General features: G+C 43.5%; 1 protein-coding gene across 2 annotated transcripts in view; it reads right to left on the reverse strand.

The window, feature by feature from the left end:
- The window catches only part of APBB1IP (amyloid beta precursor protein binding family B member 1 interacting protein), a 123,232-nt gene extending 118,103 nt beyond the window's left edge, over window positions 1–5,129 (reverse strand). The window contains exon 1 of one of the 2 annotated variants that reach the window (XM_079772955.1): window positions 4,839–5,129. The gene's annotated coding sequence lies outside the window, so the exon portion shown is untranslated. Of the gene's footprint in view, window positions 1–3,693; window positions 3,753–4,838 lie in introns of those variants that run through there. The other variant, XM_079772956.1, reaches the window with a different exon arrangement.
- Window positions 5,130–6,000: the final 871 nt, after the last annotated feature.

Consider the following 6,000-nt stretch of genomic DNA (forward strand, 5'->3'; position numbering starts at 1 on the left):
TCTTTTAGGAAAGGGCAGGGTTAATAAGCAGAAATAGGGGTTAATAAGGATGCACAGCAGTAATAGTGGTGAAATGGAGTCTGCACTATGGAGCAAGATGGTGTTCCTTATGTGAATTAAAATGGCTGCTGCTATTTCTAATGGCGGGAAACGGCACCCATAGCACGCCACAAACCCTCGCCTCTCCCAGCCTCCCCCTCACTTATCTCAGTAATGATGGATTAGAAATCCCAAAACAGTAGATAATGGTTGCTGTGGTTAACTGTTATTTGGTTACTGGTAATGGCAGGGCCCCCAGAGATGCGTCCCCCTCTGCGTTCCACTGCTCCCTGCTCTGCCGGCGGAAGTGAGGGCAAAGATCCCGGCTTAACCGGAAGTCCCAGAACTAGACGCTCTGTGCCAGGCTTCTGTTGTTTTGGCCTATAGACCTCCGGCACAGAGTGTCTAATAGGGGAGGATGAAACATTTGCGACTAGTGTCTTGGAGCTAACTCCAAGACTCTAGTCGCAAATGTTTCATCCTCAGGAGCAGCAAATGTTTCATCCTCGGCATGCGGCCGCCTCAGCGGCCGTGTGTCATCAGAAATGGCTACGCGTGTCAGTGCTGACACGCAAGTCATAGGTTCGCCATCACTGTGCTAGAGGATGGGGGCGATTGGGGAGAGGTCAATGGGGTAAAAAGGAGACTCATGTAATACTTTAAACCATAAAGAATTTAAATTTTAAAAAAGGTAACAAAAACACATGATTGCTGCCAAAGAAGATTATTTTTTCAAAAAACATAAAAAGATAATAACTTCACAACTGATTATACTATCTTGTCTTCCCACTAAGAAGAACCTAACTAAACAGAGGAGCTAACAAGGAGCCCTGGCTGGTATGGCTCAGTTGGTTGGAGTGTCGACCTGTGCAACCCAAGGTCTTGGATTGGATTCAGGTTAGGGCACGTACCCGGTTTTGGGTTCAATCCCCAGTCAGGTTTCGTACAGGAGGCAACCGATTGATGTTTCTATCTAAACTCAATGAAAACATATCCTCGGGTGAGGATTAAATAAAAAAAGAGCACTAATAAGGCAAGTTATTTGCTTCGTTATCTTCCTGTAGTCTTCCCTTCCCTGACCCCACAGAAAGGTCCATGTTTTTCCATCATTTAAGTCCTTATCCCTAGGATAGCACCTCCAGAGCTGATATCAGACTGACTCAGCTGAAAGGTCAACTGTGCTTCCGACTCCCTGTGTAATCTTCTTAACCTCTCTGTGCTTTCATTTTTTCAATAGTATAAGCCCAGGATGTGGGGACTAATGAAATGATGCATCTAAATTAGTTAGGGCAAGTCTGGTACAGCATATAAGCTATAATTATTATTTACTACTACCATCTGACTGCGTTGACAAAAAATAAAGAAAAAAGCTCTTATGAGTCTTAATGGTTCAAGTGCATAGTCAATGTTCATGGGAAGCATCCATCTTATATAAAAACTGCTGTTTAAAATTTTAACCCTGCTATTTGGCTTCTGCAAATACTTGCTTGCTTAAATAATAAGGAAAATAAGACTACTCCCATTTCAGAGAGGCCATTAAGCCTTCCCTGGACGAAGTTATCAGTGCTGGCACTAGGCCAAGCCTTTGGTTGAGGTCTCAAAGCCCCAGTACATAGGGGCTCTTTAAGAACTTGCAAAGGGGACCGGAACAGAGTCCCATATTTGGGAGACAAAGAGGGTAAAAAGGTATAAATACAGGAAACTTCCTGTGTGACGGGGCCCAGAATTTGAGAGACATTTTCCTCTGGGCCCAGTGTAACAATAACAACAATAATAATAGTAATAATAATAATAATAAATGTAACTCCATCTCTCTAAGTGTTGCTTGGTTCTTCTCTGGTTTTCTGTAACACATGAAATGTTTGGAAATGGGGTCATGAATTCAAGCTTCAGAAGACACACAGAGGAGTGGAGCTTTGGCGTGGTGTGTCACCTCTGCCTGCTCATGTCTCAGGGTTGGTGCCCACAGGGCCAGCTGCCCTTGTGACATTGTGATGGGACAACCCAGAGGTGGGACTGACACCGTTTCTGTACTTTTAGCAAACACGTGTGGAGCCCTAACTCTGGTGCCAGCAATGTGGCGAGGCGATAAGGAAGCAGTGGTGGCAGGTCACAGCCTCTAGTCCTAGAAGCGGTCCTCAGGCCCTGACTTGTCACATCTCATGTACAGTCTAGCTCCTCAAACTGCTTATAGCTCATTAAATGCCAAACCTTAGTGCTGCTGTCCTCTCTTCTCAAAAGAAATCTAATTGGTGCTTTTATAAATATATAGCAGTTTCCTCTAAAAGCCATTCATCTCATAATTATTATAACTCTAATACATATAAACCAATTTACTATAAAACCAATATACCAATGCCTTACATCCTGGCATTTATTATGTACTCAAATGTATAACAAATACTTAAACTTTAAGTTACTTGCCAGTTAGGATGACAGGACTAATATAAAATATGTACATATTTTCCACACTAAAATATTAATTATGTTAATAAGGATTGTTGTATTTTTAGGTGAGAATTACTAAGATCATTCTATTGCCTATAAATCAATGCATGAGGTTCTATAAAATTGATTTTGGTGTGATAGACTATAAAATGCAAATTTAATTTATTATAATATTTGTGGAATCACTAAAAGTGTTCGGTATAAAAATAATTAAATAAGGTTGAGGAGTATTACAAATAAGTGAAAATAATAATGCTTTTTTGAAAGTAGGATGGTTAAAAAAATTCAAAGTGGCATATTAAACAGTCATTTATAGCAATGAATTTTATAAAAAGCTTACTGGAAGAATAATATGAAGATATCTAGAAAATTTTATTTATAAGTGAAAAAAGGCAAAAAAAGTGGGCAATTAGTATACATTCTTAGGATATAAAAATACAGAAAATGTAATGGATACTAACATCACTTAGTAAGTATTGTGTTTAAGATTTAAAGTAACTAAATCATAAAGTCATCCATATTACAAAGTTATAGTTCTAAAGAAATAATAATTGAAGAATTTTGAAATTTAATATTGATGTGTCCAAACTTGGGCACATCAACTCAGTTTTTCAACAGAACAGAAATTTGCCATCTAGGCCAGAAATTGACTATATTCAGAGAAACAAAAGGCCTCTAAACCAGGGGTCCTCAAACTTTTTAAACAGGGGGCCAGTTCACTATCCCTCAGACCGTTGGAGGGCTGGACTATAGTTTAAAAAAAACTATGAACAAATTCCTATGCACACTGCACATATCTTATTTTGAAGTAAAAAAACAAAACGGCAACAACACCCGCATGTGGCCCGCGGGCCGTAGTTTGAGGATGCCTGCTCTAAACTATTGATATTTCAGAATCTAACAAAATCTGTTATCATTATTATTTTCTGCATTCTTTTTGGTTAGTGATCAGCAATTCCAACTTTATCAACATTCCACACAGGACAAATTCAAAGAATTATAGAAATTCCCTAACTGCTATTTTAATGACAGACATAATGTAGTGCAATAATCTCACTTTACTGGTAAAGTATCTCAGGTCCAGAGAGGTTAAAGCAACTTATTCAAGGTCATACTTGTTCTAGTTAAAGGCAGAGATGAACCCAAGTCTCCCAAATACCCAGAAAAGACACAAATATTAGTAGTATTGTAAAAATTATTACGTACTGTTGGTCTGAAGATTATGTTAAATTTCTTTGACCTTTCACCACATTTAACAGGCAGGAAATACCATTTGGAAAACATGACAGCTTTCTTAGTGGAACCTCGGCTGATTTTACCAGCCAGCATTCCTGTTAGAACGCCCATGTGCCGTTCCAGTATTTCAGTGAGGCCAGAGGAAAATTGCCACTGGGGGTTCATGCAAGGGGACAAAGGCTCTCTCTCTGAATTTCCATTCAAAGGCCTAGACTTTAAAGTTAGAAGTAGCCTAGCACCCTTGCCTTGTTTAAGCCACATCATACCACCAGGAACAATACCCTGGGGAGTAATAAACTCATGTGCCCTTTCCCTCTATGTTACTTACTTTCCTCTGCTACTCTATTTCTATTTCTCTTTCTCTAAGGGACACATTACATGTTCTTTTTGAACCCCTTTGCTGTGAATGTCTAGGAAACAGCACAGTTATCCTTCCACATGGTATGAATAATAAGAAGCCCCTCCCCAGAGGAAAATGAGAGGTACACCGAGCAAAGTTTTCAGTGGAGCCCCTGCGCTGAGGCCCTCCAGGATATAAGGCCTCTTACTCATTCCCTTCATGCTATAAAACCACACTCTGGACATTAATTTCCAAGCCACATTACAAACCTCTGCCTGGTGTCCCTATTTTCCCTCTATCTTAGTTTAAGACGAAAAGGACAATAATTCAGAAGAAAAGTTATTTTTAAAAAGAAGAAACAGTTGTCTGAAAGTTTTCAAGGAAGGAACCTCAAATTCTACAGGACTTGCATTTAACCTACAGCGTCCAGAAATGCCCCAGGAATCCCTTCCAGTCGGCGGGGCTTCTGGACCTGATGCACATTCCTCTTGGTTCCTCCTGGGAACTTGTAGCAGTTTTCTGGGCAGGAAAGCAGTCAGAGCTGATGAAACCGGGCGCGGGGAAGTCCAGCCTCAGCCCCAAACTCCCATGGAGCTGGGTCAAGTGCGGACATCTGTGGTGGGACCTTGGGGAGCCGGTCCAAGAGGGGGTGGGGGCTCCCCCTCAGGAAAGCTGGGTCGGGCCTGGGACCCAGGGTCCTGAACCGAGGTGAGGTGACTTCCCCAGGGTCCAGGCTGCAGCTCCCATTGCTCCCAGGCCGGCTGGCACCGCTTACCTTCAAGGCTGTACGGGGACCTGGCGGGGGTGCGGGCAGGGCACGGGGTCGGCCTCGGGACACCGTAGGGGAACGCGACGAAGTGCACTAGGCTGCACCGGGCTCAGGTCTGCAGCCTCAGGGAGGAAGTGGTGTCAGCCCTGCCCTTCCCCCGCCGCGCGCAGACGTGGGGCGCTTGCGGCTGCTTTGCATGAGGTGCAAGGGGGGCGCCTGGTTGGAGACTCAAGCAGAGAAACACGGATGCAGCACGACTGTGAACAGTCGGGGCTGATCTGTCCTCCTCATTGCATTTGTACCTCATTTCCTCTTACTTGCACTGCACTGCGACCTTGATAACCCCGAGGAAAGAGGTGTTGTTATTGCTGTTTGTCTGCTGTTTTTAAATTCTGGTAAAGCTGTGCCTTCCTGGCTCATCCCTCCCTTACTTGCGCCAAGCGCCCCCTCTTCTAAGGAGTGTCCTCTGGAGAATTGACCTTCTTTGTCGCCTCAGTATATTAGTGGAAACTGGCAAAGGGATTTGGGGCCAGAAGACAGCTGGATAGGAGCCCAAGAACCGGATTTCTTTCAAAACCGTCTTTCTAAGTGTTTATTTCAGTGCTTTCTGTGCTTCCTCTTTCGGGCCAGTTGTGCAAAGGCCTCTTCCTGGCAGTGCGCATTCCGCCCCCAGGGCACGCAGCTCCGCAGTGCCAGAGGGACCCGCGCATTCCACCAGACAGGCTGTTCCCTCAGTTCAGCTGACTTTGTAGGAACCCGGCAGTGGCTGGAGGGATTGGAGTAGGGGTGGGGACAGGTGCACCCAGCAGAGGCCATTACTTAAGGATCAGATTGACAACCTTCTCACCCCCAAAGCTTAACCACACTCAGATGGCAGGTGAGGCTGTAGCCTCTCACACATTTGGTGGAAATCTAAAATAGTAATGGCATGAGCACTGCGGGTTGGGGTGGGAGTGCTGTTAGGCAATTGCTACTTAATTTACATATGGAAGTACCCTTTGACCCAGAGATCACACTTCTAAGAAGGTATTACAAAGAATCAGTGGTGAAAAGAGGTAATGCATATGCACAGGGCCTTTCTGGGCCCTCCTACTTTTATTTTATTTTATTTTTCATTTTTTTTATTAAGGTATTATATGTGTACATATCTTACCATTGGCCCCCCCAC

The sequence above is a fragment of the Cnephaeus nilssonii genome (genome assembly GCF_951640355.1).
Source record: "Cnephaeus nilssonii genome assembly, chromosome: 1".
Classification (NCBI taxonomy): Eukaryota; Metazoa; Chordata; class Mammalia; order Chiroptera; family Vespertilionidae; genus Cnephaeus; species Cnephaeus nilssonii.